Source organism: Sciurus carolinensis, chromosome 8 (genome assembly GCF_902686445.1).
Source record: "Sciurus carolinensis chromosome 8, mSciCar1.2, whole genome shotgun sequence".
Lineage (NCBI taxonomy): Eukaryota > Metazoa > Chordata > Mammalia > Rodentia > Sciuridae > Sciurus > Sciurus carolinensis.
The window spans coordinates 100,114,463-100,138,280 of NC_062220.1; the positions used below are offsets into that span (position 1 = coordinate 100,114,463).

At 38.2% G+C, this 23,818-nt stretch overlaps 1 protein-coding gene across 3 annotated transcripts in view; it reads right to left on the reverse strand.

The window, feature by feature from the left end:
- Positions 1 to 23,818, reverse strand: part of Gli3 (GLI family zinc finger 3) — a 273,034-nt gene that overhangs the window by 19,402 nt on the left and 229,814 nt on the right. The window lies entirely within an intron of this gene.

Consider the following 23,818-nt stretch of genomic DNA (forward strand, 5'->3'; position numbering starts at 1 on the left):
GGCAATCACCAGAAACATCAAAATCATTTCATATTTAGACTTTATTAAACTTCGTCTAGATAAATACCTCTGGGACAACATATGGAGATTTGATTGGAGAAGTATCCTGTGTTGACCAGCTAGCAGGAAGCCCTCAGTGTTGTCCCCACATGAGGAGGAAAAGGGAGGAACTTACATAGAATAGTTAAAGCAACTTCACTTTCAGCAAGGCTAGCATCTTGGGAATTTTTCCTTTCTGTCTCCTTAGAGTAGACCTGAATCCCAAATAACATGCTTTTGTAGTAGCCGGAAGCTACTCTTGAATTCACACATATACTGAGACCACAAGTTCTTTTTCTGGAAAGGAAAGTGTGATCTAGGAGGGCAGAAACCAAGTTGATCTCATTTTCTTAAAGCTCAAATGCTATGCAGAGGATGTAATCAATCACTCTAAAGAAATAAGGAGGCGTCTTTCTATTTAGGTAATTCAAATGTGTTTTAAACTTAAAATATTTCTGCAAGATAGATTTTTAAGTGAAAATTAAAATTCTAAAAAATCATAGACTTTACATATCCACGTGTTCTAAATATTTCCTTTCCTTTAAAAAACCTGCATTGGCCTCTGCATTGAGATCTCAGGGAAGGCTCATTAGGGGAGACACTGGAGGGTCCCAGCAGATACATCCCAGACCAGCACATTTCTGATATGCTGTGTACTTTGGATAGGCCGATTTGCATCCCTGGGGCTTAATTTTCTCCTCTAAAATTATGGTGATGAGCTAGATCAGGTGTGGGCAAACTTTTTCTGTAAGAAGCCAGAGAGGGAATATTTAGGCACTGTTGTGCACTGTAAACAGCTCCAATCAATATATGAATGAACAAAGTGTAGCTGTTCATTTAGTGATATGAAAAGTTTTCACACCATGAAATAGTCCTTAAAGTTTTAAAAATTTTTTCAAGACTATAAAATTTTATTCTTAGCTCCGGAGCTGTACAAAAACAAGCAGGAGGCTGAATATAGTCCATGGGCCATTAGTTTACTCGCCCCCATGCTGGATGATTTCAAAGTTTCTTTCTTAGCCTAATATTTTTCAGGTTTGCTCTCAAGTCTATGAAAGTAAAATTAGAAGGTTTAGTGCCAGAGAGAAGAAAAGACACTAGAAAGGAATAAAAATCAGGATCTGGGTCAAAAGGGGAGTTCAATGAAAGGAGGGAGTTAGGACAGACATGGTTCATGTCCGCAGTATTTTCCTAGGACTAGGTTGGAAACGCACACATTGTTTTCTCACCCAAATCCTAGGTAGCTAAAAGAAGAGTAACTTACAATGAATTCCTTACATTCAGCAGACAGATGGAGCCCATGTGAAGTTGGCCTGAAATTCAATGGCCAAGAGTTTGTGGTTTCATTGAAAAACTTTGACTTTGAAACAGTGAAAACGTTCATCAAATATATAAATAATTTAATTGGAGGGAAAATAATGCATGAGTAAATTCCAAACTAATCCAACACAAAGACACGCAATTTGCCAGAGGCCCAAAAGCCAGAAAGAGATAGATGGTGTAAATTACAATGTTGTGTGCCAATCTGTGCGGCTACTCTGAACTTTCCCTGTCTGAATAAACAGGACAGGGACACTGGGACCAGCAATTTTCCCCACAAAGGCTGAGTCCAACCATGGAGCTTCCTGACTGGGTTTCCAGTTATGGTTGTAAATGTTTGCCTCTGAAAACTGATGGCTGATAAAGCAAATAAAACACCTCAGGAGCCCATAGCAAACCAACAAAGTTGATATTTCCCAACTGTGATCATGTCTGTAGTGACAGGAGCCAATACCTGGTCTTCCAGTCTCTTCCACTCTACCAGGGTTCTGAGAGCCCAGAGAAAGGCAGGAGAAATCGCTAGCTGGTTTGGCAACTGAGGAGGCGCAAGGTCCCTCTTTATTTCAAGGGTCTCTCTTTGGGAAGCCCAGCCCTGATTGTCAACCACGGAGGCTTCAAGAGTTGTGGGAGAAAGACCTGAAGGAAGGGGAGAGTGGAGCTTTTCTTTCACTAGCAGCAGAATGGAAGCCCACAATGGACTTCACTGAGCTAATCAGGGGCCTTTCTTCTTGCTTCGTTATTTCACTATGAGCTCAGAGCAGGCAGTTTTCCTAACCCTTCAGATGAAATGCACGCATGTGGTCCATCGATGCTCAATGCTCACAGCACTCTAAATAAAGCAGCTATTCAAGCATTCACAGAGCTTGGAAGGGCACTTCTGCTTTCTTTCTGCCTCCCTCTCCCTTGGCCAGACTCTCAGATTACCACTCAGAAAGCGCAGCTCTCTATATCTGTAAGTAGCCGACATTCTGAGTGACTTCCTCAGAAGAGAGGAGAGAGCCTGGCTCGAGGTGTGCCCAGATCTGCTCATCTCCACTCAAGCTCTGCCCTCTGACTCGCTAACCAGTAGACAAATACTGCTGCTCCAAAGCCTGTTACTCTTTTTTGGGGAGTTGGGGAGTGTACTGGGGATTGAACCCAGGGGCATTTAACTACTAAGCCACATTCCCAGCCCTTTCTTGTAGAGACAGGGTCTCACTGAGTTACTCATGGCCTTGCTCAGTTGCTGAGGCTAGTTTTGAACTTGCCTCAGCCTCCCAAGCCACCAGGTTTACAGGCATGAACCACTGCGCCCAGCTCAAAACCTGTTACTATTTACATTAGCCAACTCCTTCACATCAAGAAAGCAAACTCCTTCTATAGCTGTCATGAAAATATTGTTGCTAAACACACCTGGAAGCAGTGAAGGTAGGAAATGTAGAACTTTGCCCTCACCATTTTTCCTTTGGCTCTCCTGTGCAGGTTACCCACCAGTCTTTTCCACCAGCACCTACTGTTCCTAAATAAGAGTGCACTTTTTCAGCCAACTTAAGTTTTGTTTTAAATATTTTTGTTTTAGTTGTAAGTGGACACAATAATTTTAATTTATGTGGTGCTGAGAACTGAACCCAGGGCCCCACCCGTGCTAGGGGAGCGCTCTACCACTAAGCCACAACCACAGCCCCTTAAAAGGTTTTTACAGGGCTGGGGTCGTAGCTCAGTGGTAGAGTGCTTGCCTAACATATGTGAGGCACTGAGGTTGAGCTTTAGTACCACATAAAAATAAATAAAGATATTGTGTCCATCTATAACTAAAAATATTTTTTTAAAAAAAAGGTTTTTACAAAGTATGTAGCCAAGTTTTCACTGCACAACATACAATTAAAATTAAAAAAATAATAATAAAAAAGGTCCTTGGATGGTGGTCAAATAGATGTGAATTCACTAACACCCATGTATCACACACACAGTATTATGGCTTTACTAGAAAAGAAAATAAGGGATTGGAGAGTAGTATATTCCATACATGAGTATCTGGGTTTGCAACTGGCTGCAGGCTGGGTGCACTCGCCCACCCTCAGTTTTATCTTGTATTCCTGTCTTGGCTACATTTCTGTATATCCTGACCAACTAGCATGCCACCATTTGATGCCATGATTATATTTTTAAAAGGAAGGAAATAAAACAGAAACAGTTCCTTCTCAGAATGTCAGGCTGGAAAATGTTTGATACTTTCCTCATCTTTTCACATGGCCACCAGGTTAGCTCATAAGCGGGGCTTGAGGGATTGAAAATGTTGAACAGAACGTAATCATTGGAAACTTCTGGGGATCTGGTGAAGAAGTATCCTATGAAAGCCTTCGATTTCAGCATCATATATAGAGAAATAAACAATTTTAAGAAAACTCAAATTTTCAATTTGTTTCCTGACTCTTGAAGCCTAGAACTATCTCATTACTTAGAAGCCCAGACATATTTCTGAAAAGGGAAAAGTGATTCAGAATCTATTAAAATTTAATGCATATTAAAACTGATTTGGGGGAGAGACTGAAATGCTTTACTTAAAAGAAAACTCCCCACAAGAATCCTTCAACACTTTCCATCTCAAATAAGGCTTATACCTTCTCGTTTTGTGTATTACTTGATAAACATACATTTTTGAAAAGTTTTACAACTGTCATGACATGGATTATATTAGGGACACATTGTGATTGGATTCCTAAAGGCTTCACCAGGCAGAAATAGGAAAAAAAAGCAGAAATCAGAGACTATCACTGAAATAGGCCTTATATCTCAATGTGCACTTTAATTTTAGATAAATAAAATAATTTAAATTGTTTTGGTGGCACCCATCAATCTTCCTAACAGATTATTTAAGAAGCTATAGCGGTTTGCTGCGTGAGGGCTCTTCCCGAAGACTTCACAGAGTGACTGTTTCAATTCAAGGTAGTTAATAAAAATACCAGAGTATCTTTCAGTTTTTTGACAGAACTGCAAAATTGTACAGAAAAACATCAAAGAATTCAAGACTTCATGTACAAAAACATCTTTTCTTCATAAAAATAAAACTATTTCCTATTTCTGATTTATGAACATTAAGAATTAGGGTGAGTAAAAGACAAAAATATCCTTCTTGGTTAGAAAGAAATAAATAAAAGGAATCCCTCTGACAGCAATTTGATTCCTGTTTCTAGGCACAAATACATAAAAATGATTTTCATTTATGTTTAAGAAAGGCAAAATTTTTGAACAAGATAAACATGTCTGAACGAAGGGCTTCGCAATGCCAGAATTAGAGAACAGAATTAAATGACTTAAAATACAGCCCAGTCCCACCACCTCCCTAACCAGCACTGAGGTAAGCTGTATGTATGTTCCACTGCAGTGAAAATCCATCATCGTTCACATTTAAAACAAAAGTATATCAAAGAACAAAGGCAGTATAGATACATAAATGGACTGTGATGATATGCTATGTTTCCAAAGAAGCCAGTCAAAAAAAGGACAAATGCAACATGATTCCATTTCTTTTGTTTTTTGTGGGGATGGGCACAGGGGATTGAACTCAGGGGCACTCGACCAATGAGTCACATCTCCAGCTCTATTTTGTATTTTAATTAGAGCCAGGGTCTCACTGAGTTGCTTAGTGCCTCGCTTTTACTGAGGCTGGTTTTGAACTTGTGATCCTCCTGCCTCAGCCTCCTGAGCCACTAGGATTACAGGCATGAACCACTGTGCCCAGCCATGATTCCATTTCTATTAGTGTCCAGAATAGGTAAATCTGTGCAGAAAGAAGGTAGTTGGCTATGACTAAGGGTGAATGGAGAAATTAGGGAATGATAACTAAAGCTTATGGGATTTCTTTTTGGGGTGATGAAAATGAGGAAGTTACCGGGGTCATGGTTGCATACTGAATATGTTTGAATTGTTATACTCTTTAATGGGTGAATTATATTTCAATAAGGATGTTACCTATCCCCTAAGTGTTCCTGGTGGTGAAGTCTGTGGATGTTGTGGGGGAGGAGGAAAAGTGGCTGAAGGAAGAGTAGGGTGGGACCTGACCTTCTCCAGGACATCAGATAGATTGCAGGTAGGGCCCCAGCAAGTCACTTTTCACGGAAGTACAAGGCTACATCTTAATCACAATTCCCACCACAAAACACTCACACACACACACACACACACACACACACACATTCAGCAGGTTGAGTTAAAGCCAAACATTTTTACTTCCTGGTGGATTTTATACTGATTCAACCCAAAATCGAGTTGTTAACAAAACCAAACTGATACACTAATATCAGCTGAAGTATGCTAATGCAAAATAGTGCATGATTTGAAAAAAAAAAAGATATTTCAACTCAATGATAGAATCAACTCACTCAAACCTCATTTAAAATTCAAGCACCATGAATTCAGAATCTCTATATTTCTACTTTCTGTTGCCTTGAATTATAAAATACCTTAGTGTGGATGTATAATTTGTGGAATAATTTACTTGATTCCCCACCCTCACCCCAAGGAGTTGCCTGTTTCAGACTCAGATTCCTGTAAAATAATAGTATACTGATTTATTATTAAGATGACCTGCAATTTAAGGAAATCTTAGCTTTTGAGAGCTTTTAAGAAGCAATATGTAAATAGTACTATAATTGGTTAGTTACTTACATTAGTTATCTAACAAAGAAAATATCTTCCTTCTTGAAAGTAGAGGAAGAACCTCTAATTCCTTGCAAAAACTATGAAAATGCTTTTTTTCTTACAGATTTTGTTCTTTAAATTCTTAGTTATTTTACTAAAAGACAGATGTAACACTTCTCTTTTCAGAGGGTTCTCTTTTAGCTTAATTAGGTAATTATTCTTAAAGAAATTTTTGGTTTATTTTCTTCAAGGGTCAGTATTTAAATTCCACTGAGATTTTCCATAGATATGTAAAATTTTTACATCATTCTACAAGTTATGGGCACATTTAATTTTTATCTTCTTATTGTTTTTAAATAACAACTTTGCTTCGGTCAAAATGACAACAAGAACACTTTTTAAGAAAATTGATTAGGAGTTTGGTTACCAAAATAAAGGGTATAAAAATTAAAGCAAGGGCTGGGGTGTAGCTCAGTGGTAGAGCACTTGCATAAGAAGTGTGAGGCATTAGGTTCAATTCTCAGCACCATATAAAAATAAATAAACAAAATAAATGTATTGTGTCCATCTAAAACTAAACTTTTTTAGAAGAATTAAGCAAGTTAGAATTTAGTGGCATTCTAGAAATTCTAAAGAGGAAAAGGAATACTAAATGCAGATACACGGCATAGTTTGAATTGTATAGTCATCGAATGGAATCATTTGGAAAACCAGTGTCCAAAAGGGGTCTTCTTTTTATTTCCCCTCTTTGCAATGAGCAAATCCAGCAAACCCGACAGGCACCAGTTTCAGACCTGAGCTCCAACTTCACAGGAGGTGCAGGAGAAGTCCTGCATTTTGTATTGTCCCTCACCTGGCTCCTGGACTAAGATGAGAGGCGAGCCCAGAGGGGCCAGGAAAATGGTCATAAAATGCAACCTCTCCCAAGGTCCAAATAAATTCATCACTCTTATGTATGGCTTATTCTCACGCATCCAGCGTATCTGGAAAGCGTTACCATCTACAGCAATTGCACACATCTCCAAGGAAAGATTTCAGCCCGGACCGAGTCCCAAAGTATTAAAATCTTCCCACCTTGTGTGTATGGACTTCTGCCAAGAACAGAAAGGAGGATTTTTGGAGAGTTTATCTGTATATTGGTATCTGCATTCCAGTTACTCTTTTCAATCTACTGTAGAAATAATTATTACTTCGTTATAAAACTTTGAAAGATAGATTGGTTAGGTATAAAAGTATTTACAATAACACATCTAGAACTTTTAATTTTAAGGTGGTTAATGTATGATTGCTTGCTTGAGCAGATACACACACATATATACACACAGACTTATCCTAGGAAGAGCAGGGAGGACTCATTTTTAAAGTCTCCCTGATTACCAAGGTAGATACAATATTTTTTTTTAGTTTGTTTGAAATGTGAGATACTAAGAGTTCCATTATCTAAAAGAACACAAAAGGTTAGCATTTAATTACTTCCTAATTTTTATGATGTTATCCACACAGAGACTGGGCACACAGATTGCTCTCTGTAAAAGTTCTCACTATACAGTGTAATTCTAAGAAAACGGAAATTTGAAATATGACTGGAAAATGAGAACCAACTTTTAATATGTGGTCTCTGCCTTTGCTGCTCTATAAAAGCAACCATGCTTCCTTCTCATCACTGAATTCTGATTCTAAACATTATAGTCATCTGCCCTTGAATCTGCACACTGGTTTACCTATCTGGATATCACAATTTTGATGACTATAAAGGATATCTGTTAAAATAATAACAGACAGTAAAATGCACTTGGATTTCAAATAGATTTGGATAATTTATTTTTAATATTTGGAGAAAAGTCAAGATATTTTACTTTGAAGAGACAAGGTAGAGGAGTTATTCTGGAACCAGCCACAGTCCAAATCACATCCCCAGCTGTGACTACTCCTGAAGGTCTTCTGCCAATCATGTTGCTAAAAGAGGATCTTGTGTGGAAAGTGCTGGGAGAACTTTCCTTCAGCAGTTAATAAGCGATTGGGTGTGTGGGGTGTGTGTCTGTGTGTCTGTGTGTGTGTAAAGAGGAGGGAAATGACTGCTGATGATTGAAACACAGGCAAATCTCAAGAATGACTGGAGGAAGGGAAGAAGGCAGGCAAGCAGGCAAAATTATCTATTTGGAAATCTGCCCACAGTCCCCACTGAGCTGACTCATTCATTCACTATTAACTCAAAGCTTATTTAGCATATGACAGTTACTGTGTTCAACACTGAAGAGGCAAGACGGAATAAGACACGTCCACTGGATCTTATCCAGGATTAGCTGGAGGAATGCAGAAAGGAATACTGCCTAAATTAGCCTTCACATCATGGACACCTTTGCTTTGCAATTAAATAGCAAGCTACTTGAAAGAATGCATGGCTTTCTTCCTTCTTGCAGGCCCTCACATCAAGAAAACTAGCAGGCCTATTGCCCAGGGATTTTCAGGTTTGTTGCACCAAATCAAGATGGGAAGGAAGCCCTGGAATATCCCTTCTGTAGCAAGCTTTTCTACATGAGGAGTGTCACCTCTACCATTTTTCAGTCAAGTCTTACTAACTAGCCATCTTAAGGTGTAGTGCCCCTCCAAAACATCTTAATTCATTATTGATGGTACATCTAAATATATATAAATAAAATTTCCTATCTAATATGGATACACACTAACAAGTTCCATGTCTAGACTTTGTTCTTCTGTGCCATGTTAGTAGAAGGCATTGAGGTTCTAGAAGGAGTACAGGCTCAGCTATTAGGCTATAGGGATTAATTGTTTGTGTACTGAGGGCAAAACAAACACAGGTACTGTGCCTGAGAAGATGATAGTCTAAATGGAATAAGTGGGAAACTGTAAAAATAGATGAGAGATGTACTAATAAACGAGTGAAGAAAGGCTTCAAAGCAAGGTAACTAAACTGAATCACATAAGGGAATATGTCAGGGACTAAAAGGAAATTCTTCTCTTAAGAACAACCTGACCTTTACAGAGAAATAGTCTGAGGAGCATCTTGGGGTTGGCTAGTTTCATATAGTGCACCCCCTCCCCCCTCCCGGCTAATAGTTCTGACGATATGGCGCCGTCCCTGCTTCTCTTCCGGGATTTTACCTTCCCGCTGGTGCGAACTTGCACCCTATCAGGAGCCCAATAGCAGAACACAGCCAACCAGCCTGCGCCTCGTCACACCCCTCATTCCCTCAGCATAAAAATACCCCTGTGTGAACAATAAAAATTTGTAGCTTGATCAGAACTCCTGTCTTGCTGTCACTCCTTGTGTCTCTTGTCCCTTCATTCCTTCTCTCTTAGGTTCGCCGTCCTCATTGATGTCCCGCGGGTCGGGACAGGAATAGAGATAGAGACCCCGGGCCAAGATAAAGCACAGAATGATGGGTAATAATGACAAGTGTAGGGTGAGAGGGTGCGTGTGGGTATTGGGGCATGTGCTATTGCGGGGATCTAGGAGAGCAGGATGGGAAAACTATAAGAGGTGTCAAATGCTCTAAGGCACTTAGATACCAGGCAGTCCAGAGAAGTTTCTCAGCGAGGCAGTGAGGACATCTGTGCTTGGAAAAGGTAACTGGTAGTGTCACAGAGGAGCTAAGCGAAGACAGGGCGACTCACTCAGGGGGAACCGTGACCTTGAACCAAGGCCGAGGCCATGAAGATTCAGAGAAGTGGCTAGATTTGAGAGACCTCTTGGAATAATTTTTGCATGGTGACTTAGAGAATCTGAAGTTTCTAGCTTGAAAGATTCTGAGATAATGGCACTGAAAGTCCAGCAGACTTGGGGAGGGGAATTATTATGTTTCTGTTTGGGAGAAGGCATAGGGGAAGTCTCTCCAGGATATCTCTTCAGAGAGAGATCCAAAAGAGGAGACAAGCTTGGACAAAAAGATTCAAAAATTTGGCATGTGGGTTTGGCTCAGTGGTAGAGTGTTTGCCTAGCATGTGTGAAGCCCTGGGTTTGATTCTTAGAACTTCAAAAAAATTTTTTTTAAGAATCTAAGATGATAACTGAAGGAAGAGTGAAAACATTGTTCCTTACCCTATGTTATCTTTCATATCCCCAAAGTACGTACATAAAATTGCACTCACAAAGTGCAATGTGCAAAGCCTGACCTATGGACACTGTACACAGGATGAAGAGGGATAGCAACGGGAAACAATGGGATACCATGGAAGCAAAAATGTAACAAGAGAACAAAGGAGACAGAGAATTGCTGAGGACAGGGGCACATCAACCTGTGGGTTGTATTTGGAGGACACCTTGGCACGGCATTGACAGAGGTTAAGGAATAAAGAGGTTAAATTCTACCAGTGTTAGCTTCCCAGTTTCAGTTAAGTTTTGGGGAATCAGACAGGAAAGAAAGAAAATGCCCAGGAAAATGGGGCAGAGTGTGGACTTAATGGAAAGTCGCTCATTTGGAATTTCCTTGTGGAAAGGGGCTAAGGAATTGTAGACAGTAATCCAGTGTACTCAATTTTTATGTTGTTTGCTGTTTTGAACACTCTCTGTTTCTCCCAAGTTGCCTGCAAAATTCAGTCCTATGTAACAGTCTTGTGTTGAGGAGGTCTTGCAAGGCCGGAACAGCAATAAATGTGCAATGGAGTGGCCTGCAAGAAAGGAGGTGGTTCAAAACACTCAGAATGGACCCACCATTTGACCCAGTTATCCCACTCCTCGGTTTATACCCAAAGGACTTAAAATCAGCATCCTACAGTGATGCAGTCACATCAATGTTTACAGCTGCTCAATTCACAATAACTAGATTGTGGAACCAACCGGGATGCCCTTCAATAGATGAATGGATAAATAAACTGTGGTATATATACACAATGGAATATTACTCAGTCATAAAGAGGAATAAAATTATGGCATGTGCTGGTAAATGGATGGAATTGGAGAATATCATGGTAAGTGAAATAAACCAATTCCAAAAAAACAAAGTTCAATTGTTTTCCCTGAAAAGTGGATGATGATACCTAATGTGGGTGGGGGGGTGAAGGGTAAGAGAAGAATGAAGGAACTTTGGATTAGGTAGAGGGAAATGAGAGGGGGATGGGGCAGGAATATGAAAGATGGTGGAATGAGACAGACATCATTACCCTATATATGTAGGATTACATGAATGGTGTGAATCTACATGGTGTACCACCACAGAAATGAAAAGTTGTACCCCATTTGTGTACAATGAATCAAAATGCAGTCTGTAAAAATAAAAATTAAAAAAAAAAAAAAAAAGGTGGAATGAGGGAATCCAAGGACCACACAGAGGAGGGGATGTCCTGACTTCATATAGGACATGGAAGGAAGAGTAGAGTCAGTCCTTCAAGGAAAATATCCCTCCCAAGCCTGGGAAATGCAGAGGTTCGCAGCTGAAGTCCTGGTTTCCCTCTAGGACGGGATCACTAAGGTACGATTACTTGACTCCCTTCATGTTCTTCTTTACATGCTTCCTCACTGGGACTGATTTCCCAACTTAATTCTATTCCTGATCACCCCATTTACAGTCCAATCTCCCTCCCCTCTACCCTCTCATTTTTCCTATAGCTCCTATCACTTCTAACATAAAATTTACTTACCGAAATTATTTATTAATTATTGTCTGCTCCTCCTGACTCCCACTAGAATATGAATGGCATAAGGGGGGGGGTTATCCATTTTGTTCAATGATGTGTTCCAAAGGCCTGGAGCAATATCCAGCATACAGCAGGAATTCAATAGATATTTGTTGAAGGAATGTGTTACCAGAAATGTGTTACTGGAAATATCAAGTTTGGAACACATTGATCTCAATATACTCCCGATTTTCCAACTGCCTTAGATTTGTGCTAGGAGAGTCAGAAGGCGCAGAAAAGGGAAGCCATTTCCTATGATTGCTATAAGCCCAACAATCTGATAAACTTCCCTATCACAGCTGCATTAAGGGTCCCTCCAGAACAGCCTCCTTTTATATTGCCAGTGTAGGTTGAGGTTTTGAGTTAGTCATAACACAATTCAGAATTTTCTTAGTTGGTTCCTATTCTTTATAAATGAAAAGAATTTTGAAATTTGTTTTTGCCCACCCTGGCCATGGCGATGTTGACATGGGGTAAGGGCTCTGGCATTGAAGAGGTAATAGTGACTTGCCGTGTTAGGTTCCACTGACTGCAGAAAGCAAATAATCGGATGTTTGGCAATAGATTTCTCTTGAAATCATTTAATAAAGCTTCAGATGAAGGAGAGGGAAAAAAAAAAAGACCATGTTACTGAGATTGAGCTACACTCTACCTCAGTGGAATTTTGCCCCTTGGGCTATTGTTCTTGTCGATGGTTTACACAAAGATTTCTTCCCAATGCAATGCTGTTAAGTAACAGAAGACTGAAGGGCATATTTCCTCTTTAATCTGCTTGTGGAAATCTCATTAATGTAATGGAAATTTTGCCCCCTACCATGACTAAAGTGTTTGAAGAGACAGAAACAAAAAATTAAGGCTGGCCATATAGAGTTTCCATTGGAGAAATAAAGGAGGAAGGTACTTCACATAGAAGCACAGGTTGAAACTTGGCAAGTTGAAGCAATAAATGTGTGTGTGTGTGTGTGTGCCTGTGTATGTGTGTGTGTGTACCAAATGAACTGTGGTCCTTCCACAAGAGAACTGGGACGATGGCCTGCCATTGACAAGCACCATTCTGAACATGGTAAAGTCACCCCTGGGGGAGGGGCACTTTTCTTGAATTTGAGCCATTTCTGGTTTTTTTGCTTTGCTTTTTAATCTCCCCACCAAAGTAAGAATTTCATTCCTCAAGAAGTCCTAATTTATTCCTAAAAATATGTTTTTAATTTGGGGCTTGATTTCATAAACTTATTTTATAAGTACATTTTCCTAGGACTATATACACAGTCTATATGGCAAAACATTCAACTTTTAAAAAGTTTCATTTAAGTCTTTCCTTTGACCCTTCAAACATATGCCTCCAAAATATATATGGCTTTCATAAGTCTCCACATTTCATATGAACACAATATTAATATAGTGTGATTATAAGGCCATAGCAACTGGTTAAAAGTTTATGAATTTCAACACCCTAGAGAAAAAATAGTTAATGCGTTTACAAAGTAAACCAGACCAAAGCTAATTGAAACTCAACATTTGGTTCAAATTTTGTCATCTGTGTATTTACAGTGAAAGTATGCTCCCTGCTTGTTATTTTTATAACAAAATGACATCAGTGTGTTTCATTTGTCAGTCAACACAAGCCCAAGTATCAAGACCACATTTTTCTTGATAAAGAGTCAGGATGGGCACCCTGGTTCTGGGTCATATATATATATATACCTAGGCCCTTTCCATCCATGATGATGGTGATCAACTCTACAGGGATGTGGGAAGGTGGCCACCAGTATCATTGGCCATTCTTGCTTTGTCATCTTCTCTCATCTGTTTCTAGTGACCCAGTGTGTACATTACACACACTGCATGTTTGCTCATGCCATTGATTCTGTCTGACCTGATGGACGGAAGTCTTTCCTGACATCAGGAGGAATCAGAAGGAATCAGAACAGTTTCCCAATGGCCAGAAAGGTTCAGAAACTCACTTATTACTGAACTGTAGCATATATAAGAACAAAATCCAGGGCTAAACTTTCTACCTCCTTTTGCAGAGATGGGGTTAAGAAAAAAAAAGGGGGGGTGCAAATACAGAGGGCTCATCAGCAGAGAAAAAGTTCTTGGAGTTTCTTTTAACTAAATGCTACAGAAAATGCATATACAAGAGGGGGTAACGTGCACCCATTAAAAAAAAAAAAGGAGGAGGAAGAAAGGAAAGAAAGAAGGGAGGGAGAACACAATATGCAAATATGCATCTGCTATAGGCTGAATATGATTTGTTCTCCCCTTCCCCAACTCATGTAGGAGTTTAATCCTCAAAGTTAATTGTATTGAGAGAGTGGAAACTTAATCTAGCTAGGATGTTTAGAGGTGGAGACTTGGAAAAGTGATTATATTACATTAGATTAGGTCACTAGGATAGAGACCCAGTGATGGAATCCTGGTGGTTTTAAAAGGAAAGGGAGAGACCACAGAGATAGAGATACACATATACATCCACCATGGTGTGATGCAGCCAGAGGAGCCCTTGCCAGAGCCTACAAAATCCTGTTTGGATATCCAGCCTCCAAAACTGAGCCAAGTAAACCTCTTTTCTTTATAAAGTAGTCTGCCTCAGGTATTTCGTTATAGTAACAAAAAAGTAATTTAATATAGTGTCCATGCAGACAGGCTACACACACATGCACATAAACACACACACACATGGATGGAATGTACTGCTTAAACTTCAGCAGTAAATGTAAATGCTTATACATTTCTGAGATCCTAGACTCTGGGGTACTATAAACCCATAACCAACATTACAAAGGTTATCCTTGGTTGGCAGCAGCTTTGACCTCTGGTAATTGGTGGTCTATGAGGAGATATCAAATCTAAGAGAAATTCTTCTTTAGTTTAAATGAGGTATTTGCTGTTTTTGGATCCTAGGGCCTGTGGTTCAAATCCCAGTAGGGATGTGTTAACACTTCATACATTGGATGGGCAGGAACTGCTGTGTTTAGGAAATTCCTTTTTGGTGGTTAAATGCCTTTCAGTTAAATATACATCAATTTACATAAACTGTAATCCCTCTTTATTTCTGTCTTGAACCATTATTATTAAAATAAGCCAAGTAACTTTTCTGAATTATTTTGTCACTTTGAAGTTGTTGCTTAGACCATTTTTTTTTTTTTTTTCTTTCTTTAAGATGAAAAGAGAGAGAAGGCCTCTCTTTTCAGGGGCTCAGTCAATCCACCTCCCAGGGGTCTTTGCAGAGCGTCAGCAGCTCAAACCTACCCAAACTGTACTTTTAAAATGCTCAACACAGAGAATTCCCCATGGGTTAGTCAACTGCTGGCTCATATACAAAGAAAATACTGTATTTTGCTCTGAAGAGCTTTCTGCATCAATTTAAACACAGTGAGACAGACACAATATCCCAGAGAGAGGAAAACCTACCTTATTACATTCCTGACCCAAGAGAAAGGATTTGCCCTTAGGACATGAAAGGACTCTGTGGGGGTGTGGGGAGAGTTATCTAATCCTAAACATAAAAACACTTCATAATGCAGCATGACAATGCTTTTAATCGCTGACATAATTGTAATATGTATATATAATATGAGACAAGGAAGGTAAAGGCGGCTTGTTTCTCAGCCTTAAAGGCTCTCTTCAATATTCTACTTTAGGTCTCCATGATTTTATGCATGCTTGGGGGAATTTTCAGAGGGAGGTAACGTGATATTATAAGGATTCTTTCTCAGTAAGATCACATCTTGTTCTGATTTGATTTGATGCATCTGTATGTGGCAAGTGTGGTAAGGCGAAACGGAGCTCTCTGAAGGCAGTGTTTTACAATTCTTCCCTGATTTCCTGTGCAAGTCCATGTGGCCATAAAACAATGGGCAGAAGAATTGGGACTTTTATTTCTTCATATGGGAAAACTGCTGTGGGAGCCACTCCCATAATCTCGGCTGTGAGTGGTGTGGGCGTTCACCATTTTCCTTTTATGGCTATATAAAATATATTTTTTAAACCAAGGTATTTTTTTTTCCTTTCCTTAATGTTTCCATACATGATATAATCTAACCCTAAGGTACCATCTCCCAGGAAAGAATGGCATCCCTGACTGATAGGTTGGAAGGTTTATGAAGAGACTTGACATTTTGAGAAGTTCAGTTATTTTTTTTTTCTCCTGCTTTAACATTATTTATGGAAAGAACTTTACAACATCCTTAAAAGTCGCTATGTGATGGCTGGACTCTGCCAACTTTGCAGGCTGACATTTTTATACTCGGTTTGCCTGTGACCTGGGAGTTTTTCCATGTTCGCATTTTATTAAAGTGAATGCTATTGACAATCCCAGCAGAAGCCAATGATCATTCCAGATCACAGAGTATCAGAGCCACTACTGCTCTTTGCATTCATAGGATCAGACGAGCAAAAGAAAAAAAAAAAAAAAAAAAAGTGTATGCTGAAAAATAAATTTAGTAACAACGAACAAATGAGCTGGTGTTCCAGCTGGACCTTGTTTGTCCTAACATTAAAATTCCTCCAGTGACACCTCTGCTTTGCATTCTACTTGGGTTTGTTTTGCATAAGCATGGCTTTGACCCCTTCTAGATGGCTTCCTGAGAGGAGGGACTGCATCTCATTATTGGGCCACCCATGGGCCTTCACCTTGACTTCCACACAGCAGGTGCTCAGGAACCGGTGCTCAGTGGGACAACGTGAATACAGAACGTGATCCAATAATCTGCTTCCTCATATTTCACTGGAGTAGGCTGTTCACCCAGCCAGATGCACTGAAAACATTTTCTCAACCTAGCTCTAAGACCAATGTTTTCCTGCCATAATTCAGAGGAGGGAACCTTGAGGTCTAGTGCAGAGGACATCTCCTAAATGCCTGCTGAACTCAAGAGACTTTAAAAATTTCTTTTCTTTCATTTTAATTTAATTTAATTTAATTTTTTTCAAGGGACAAGAATTAGGTATCTTTTTGTTCAGATGTTGTCATTACCCTAGCAGTACCAGGTCATTCTAGGGTAATGCTTGCAAAGAGGAGGTAAATGATGGAAGTAGTCATTTGGGACTTAGAGGAGCCAAGTGCTGACTTCATTTATTTTATAAGTAAACTGAGATGGCTGAAGTAATCAATATATGGCACCTCTTCGAAGGTATTCACACCACAGGCGCAAATTCTAAGCATGTGTCAGAGAACCCTGTATTTTCTTTAGACATAATTTTTAAAAATAGATCTTTCACTGCTTCTTATCTGAAGTGTCCAGAAAAATCTGCAAAATCCATTGAAAGGATGCCCAAGATTTCTGCAACCAACTCCTTCTCACTGTAGCAGGATTTGGGTTATGTCAAATAAATTGGTAATGAAGCATTAATGGGCTATATTCTGTAGCCACCAGTTATATAATTTTTCCCTTTTTTAATGCCTCAAAAATAAATTTCATTTTGAACCTTAACACCCTCATCAGACTGTGAAGCATAAAATGCATTACTCTTAGCAGGGAAGTAAAATAATGAATCACAGCATTTCAGTAGAGTACTTAATTTTATTGGCAGAGAGTCTGGATAGTGTTAACATAATATTGGCTCAGTACAAATTAGACTTACACAGTTGACTTAATGCTCAAGCTATGGATATTTTCACCTCTATATTACTCACCAAACTATCCATCAACTTTGGACATCAATAGTCAAAGCACTTCTTTGTTAAGTAAAGTTAGGAAGTAAATATGAACTAACATCTTCGGTTAGTCTGATTTTTTTTCTTCTGTTAAAAGTAATTTTTTTTTTATCCCAAATTATTTCAATGTTCTGTTTACTTTTCTTTTTTTACCCACATGACTTTTCAGCCCCTATGGAGTAGGACTAGTACATGGATTTAAATCTTATTCAAGTGACTCTGATGTCTTCTACATTTAGCATAAAGATACCTGAAAAGTAGGACATTCACTTAGCATGTAAAGGAGATTATTCAGAGAAGGGATTTCCTACTGAAGAGGAGGCAGAAAACCATTTTCTTGACTTTCCATTGGGTATAACTACATGAGAAGACATTACTGTCAAGAAATGTCTGGCTTCAGATGGCAAGAGCTATCAAGGAAAAAAATGAACCATCTGGATTAACACGGGGACACATGAAAATGACCTAGACCACCTGCCTTGATCACAGTGTGCAGAACAATAGCAGTGAATACTCACACGGTAGGTCAAGGGTCACTGGGTCAAGCAGCATAGTCTGGAATTAGGTAATGTGACCCTCTGGACATATCTTCTGAACCAGATCTCACAACTGTCCACAAGGACAGAAAAAGGTTGTGACTGATATTACTATGCTCTGGGTTCTTGGGCTCCACTGACCACAAAACCTGGCCCCTTCCTTCCATAAGCCACAAGTACTTCATGGTCATCTTGAGCAGCTCTTCCTGTTCTCTCCGATTCCTCTCTTACACTTTCAGGCACGGTATCTACAAGGACTCTACATCCTTGGTTCTGAAACTCTGTGTTGAAGGTTCATTCCACCTCCTCCCATCTGTTGCCAAAGGCTATGTGACCCTGCTACACATGACCACAGCACAGTGAAGGACACAGAACTTGATAGCACCCCCAAACTGTTCAGCGAGAGGAACCACCGATTCGCACTTAGATGTCAAACAAAATGCCAAAATGCCACAAAAGATTCTAAATGTTGCTGTCTTTTCTGTGTCCATGGAGCACTCTGTCCTGCAGCTCTTATGGAACAAGAAGAAGGGAGTGTCCACAAAGCACTGGATGCCTCCTGGCCTATGTTTCACTTCAGACCAGAACTAGAACAGAAAGCCACACACGAAGGGATCTTTACCATGACGGAGTGCGAGATAAGAACCAAGAATGCTCATCTAGAGGGGCACAAAGAACAACCCACCATGCCGGCCAATCACAGAAGCTGGTTCTGACTGTACCTATCACACTACTATTTATAGTGTTAAATATAAAAAGCACAGATAGAAACCTTTTATGTTAAAGATGGGAGGGAGGATAAGAATTTATTTTGTCTTTCCTTATATAGACATCCAGGAATTCTATAAGATATGTATATTATGAATAGTTAATTTGCAGAGGGAGGGAAGAATTAGGCAGATGTGGTACAATGAAAAGAACGAGACTTTAATATATCTTTCATGGCTTCCTTTCTTTTTGAACTACATGATTTTATTCTAATTTAAAACTCTAGGAAAAAATGTAAAGTAAATTAATAAAGACATATTAACAATAAAAAAACTAAAAAAAATTTTGTGTGCATTGAGACAGGAAATCTACTGCCAGCAAACAGGATGAATAGCACACCTTAGAAATAGGCAGTTGCCAAAAACATCCACCATCACAAGAGACTCACGAAAAGTCTTCTGAAAGGCAAGGACTGCCAAAGACTCTGTAAATCAGTTTGTGAATGATGAGTTAAAAACACAATCAGAAAAACAAAACAAAACAAAACCCAAAGCAACCAACCAACCAAACAAAACCCATGCTCAAGTGGAGAAGCAGATAAGTAGAAGACTGAAGAGAAAAGGAATCAGGTTTAAAAGTTTATCAGCAGAACAAATCCTATGGTGGAGGCAAGAGAGAGCTGAACAGAGATCAGAGAAATCAGGTCACATAAATGCAGAGTACAAGTCATCATGTCCTCACACAATAAAGAAGAATAAAGAATGCAGAGAGAAATTAAATCACAGCCAAATTAAATGTTCTCTGCATAAAATCAACCTGAACTTCATGTAAAAGACCTACATATATTTGGTATTGTGAAAAAGGAGGGAAAAACAAATTAAGATGATTTTGCTACACACTACACAGACGTAGGATTCTGTGGTCTAATGACATTGGGAAGCCAAGCCCACCACATCTTCCTCCTGAAGAACCATAAGATATTAGTAGCATATGGAAGGCTGGGAGAATCCTGCAGCAAGAAATGATTGACTTTATTTATCCTAGCTTTCATTGTCACCAGGTACCTAGCAACATCCTGCAGAACTAGTAGTAAAATATATAGAAGGAAATTAAATTTTCTGCACACAATTCTTGACTCAGTTAAACTGTGGGAAGGCAGCAATTTTAAGTTTTTCCTGTTGACAAAATGATGGAGAATTTTTTCAGAAAAAGAGAAGCATTGTAGAAGAGGAATAAGCATCAAAGTCAATTGGACAGACAGAGCAAATGATTAAAAAAATCAAAAAAGGCTGTTCAGAAAGGAAACATACAAAGCAATAAGCAAGTTGGATTTATATGTCAAAATTAATAACTGTATAATAATTGAGTCTATAAATTGACAAAGGAAGAAAAAGAAAGATGAGGGAATTTTTTTCTGCCCCTGCACATTTTTATTTTATTTATGATGAATATGTACAAATTGTATATATCGATAGCATTCAAGGTGGTATTTCAACACATGCACTAATCAAAGCCAGCCTCCTCCACCCTTCCCAACTGCTGGAAATCACTGTTCTACATTATGTAGAAGCTAAAAGGGAAATAATTTTTCAAAATGATAAATTATAATTTAATTGTTAAATTATTTTAAAATATTATTATAAATAATAAATTATTATGTGTATGTTAAGGGATATCTATTTTTCTACAATTAGAAATTACAGAGTAAAATGCATATATTTAATAAACGCAGAAATAAATACACTAATATTTAAAGCACCATGTTTACTTTCAAATTGACCATGATAAAAGTAAAGAAAATATAGCTAAAAACACAAAGAGAAGAATTGAGCTAATATACAACATTTATATTCAAAACAAAATGACTCAAACCTACCCATCAAGGAAGAGGAAAAGGACTATAATCCTTATAAGAGAAAGGCATTAAAAATGAAATCATAAAGACTTGTTAAGACCTAGACAGGTAGATATATTAGTGATAGTAATCTTGCCATTAAACAAATTAGATTTTAGGACAAAAAGATATAAATGGATAATCAAGAGTTGTCCTTGTTTTCTCTTAATAAATGCACAATCATTAAAGAAAAGCAACATTTTTCCTCTAACAAATGAAAGAATATCAAAATATATATGGCAAAGCCTGTTAAAATTAGGAGAAACATCGCTAGAACCGATCACATGCAATTCGATATACCAGCACCAGTTTATGATATAATTAGTAGACAAAGAGGTATAGACAAAAACAACTTAAATCATTAGGAAGGTTGAAAGAAGAGATCCATACAAACCTTTGTTGTTCAAGATTCTATTTTTTCTTGTCCATGGATTTAAAGAAATGAATATATATCACATTATGAAAATAACCAATAAAATATTCAAATCTCTACTGACAAGATAAAATTATGAAATAGTAACACAAGCTTTAACACTAATCTGCAAAAATCCCATGACCAGGGGCTACAACAAATCATGGCACACTTGTTGGCATAGTTATTAAGAAGCTAGCTTGGCTTTGCCACTTACTGGCAACGTGACAAGGGACGAGCTACTTACACTCTCATGACTTGCCTTCAGCATTTGTAAAACAAGGCTGATGATAATAATATCTATCTCATTAGGCTACTGAGAGGATTAACTGAGTGAGTGCATGCTCTCAGAACAGAGCCTGGCACACAGCTCTCTCAACAAATCAAGCCTCAGCTATTGTTCAACTCGAGGCTCCATTAACACAGGAACGTAGGTCCCAGGAGAACAGGGACTTCTGACAGTTCTGCTCTCTGCTGTTCCTCCTGAGCCTAGAACAGGACCTGGCTTAGGAATAGCAGATCAAAAAATCAAGCTGGTGAGTAAATCCCTTATCTACTGAATTAGTTATAAAAACCAAATACAGACTATTTTAAAACATCAAAGAAAGAAGACTTAGAAGAGTCAAAACCGAATGAAGGGGCTTGTGAACATCTTTAAGAGCATTTATTATTTAAAAAAGAAAGAAAGAAAGAAGTGTTTTTCATCCTAGAAGTTAAAGGGAGAAATAAAACACAAAAAGTAGGCCCAAGAAAACCCAAAATTTTACTAAAAGTTGCCTTTGGTTTTGCTGCTTTGGAAGGCATTACAGAATATTATTATTTTTAAAAATAGATCCTAACCTTTAAAGTTTCCCTGTTACCTTAGCAATTGCCATTACTTTCCCCCTATTTAATGCTTCAGTAAGTGTGGTCTCTTTAAGGGTTCTCTTCCATATGTCAATATAATGTTCAATATATTTGGGAAATTTAAAGTCTATATTAAGAATGAATAAATGACTGAAAGGGTAGCCAAGTGATTGATTAAAAATCGTTCTTCAAATAAAAGATTCAGAATAGCCGAAGCAATTCTATACCAGAAAAGCAAGGCTGGAGGCATCAGAATATAAGACTTCAAAATACACTACAGAGCTATAGTAACAAAAACTGCATGGTACTTGCATAAAACAGACACACAGAACAATGGTACAGAATGGAAGACAAAGAGACAAACCCACAGAGACACAGTCATCTGATCCTTGACAAAGATGCCAAAAATATACACTGAGGAAAAGAAAACCTTTTTAACAAATGGTGTTGGGAAAATTGTTTATTTACATGTAAAGAATAAAACTAGACCCTTATCTCTCACTCTGCACAAAAGTCAATTCAAAATAGATCAAAGACCTAGGAATTAGATCAGAAATTATAAAACTCCTAGAAGAAAACGTAGGGGTAGCACTCCATCTTAAAGGCACAGGCAAGGACTTTCTCCATATGACCCCCTAAAGCTCAGGAAACAATGCCAAGTGTTAGTAAATGAAATTGTATCAAATAAAAAGCTTTAAAACAGTAAAGGAAACCATTAGGAATATGAAGATAGAAACAGCAGAATGGGATAAAATCTTGCTGCCAAATCTTCTGACAAAGGATTAATATCCAAAAGATATAAAGAATTCAAAAATCTTAATGCCAAAAAACAAAAAAACAACAACCAAAAAAAAAAAAAAAACAAAAACTTAACAATTGGATAAGTGAGCTAAACAGATACTTCTTTTTTTTTTTTTTCTTTTTTCTTTTTTTTTTTTTGCGGTGCTGAGGATTGAACTCAGGGCCTTTTGCTTGTGATATACCAACTGAGCTATATCCCCAGCCCAAACAGATACTTCTTGAAAGAAGAAATACAAAGACCAACAAATATGTGAAAAATGCTCAATATTATTAGCAATTAGGGAAATGCAAAACAAAACTAGGTGGAGATTTCATCTCACTCCTTTCACAATGGCAGTCATCAAGAAAACAAACGATCGTAAATGCTGGAGCAGATCTGGAGAAAAAGGAACACTTCTACACTGTTGGTGGAAATCAGAATGCAGGTTCCTCCAAAGACTAGGAAAGGAACCACCACATGACTCAGCCATATTTAGCCTGAAGAATTAAAGTTATATGACAGCGATGCACTCATACCCGTGCTTATAACAGCACAATTCACAATCTTCAAATTATGGAACCAGCCTAAGTGTCCATCAGTGGATGTATGCATTTAAAAAATGTGGGGTATATGTATATACAGACACAGTGGAGATTTATTCAGCCATAAAGAAGAATGAAATCATATAATGTGTGAGAAAAATGGATGAAACTTGAGAACATTACATTAAGCAAAATGATCCAAATTCAGAAATTCAAGGGTGGTATATTTTCTCACATATGTAGGAACTAAAGAGGAAAAAGGAAAAGAAAGATGGGGGTGTCTCATGAAGATGAAAGCAAGATCAGCAGAATAGAGAAAAGAGACTGGGGGAGGGAGGAAGGAAGAGAAAGGGAAACACAAGGGAATGATATTGGCCAAATTTTATTGTTATATTGTGTGCATGTATGAATATGTAAAAATAAATCCCACCATTATGTACTACAACTATAAATCACAGTAAAAAACATGAAAAAAAATCATCTGTCACTCTTAATTTAAACATGCACACACATGAGGATATACTAGGACACACACACACACACACACACACATGCACACTTTTCTAGCCTTTGTATTAAGGAGAAAATTAATATTAATTGATTAATTAATTAATTAATTAAACAATGTGTACAGCATAGCTACTGTATGACAAACTAGTCTGGTCCTGGAAAGGCAGCAATAAAATAGTTTTTAAACTACCCCATTCACAAGAGCCTCAAAAAAAAAAAAAATTGGGAATCAATCTAACAAAAGAGGTAAAAGACCTCTACAATGAAAACTAAAGAACTCTAAAGAAAGAAATTAAAGATCTTGGAAGATGGAAAGATTCCCC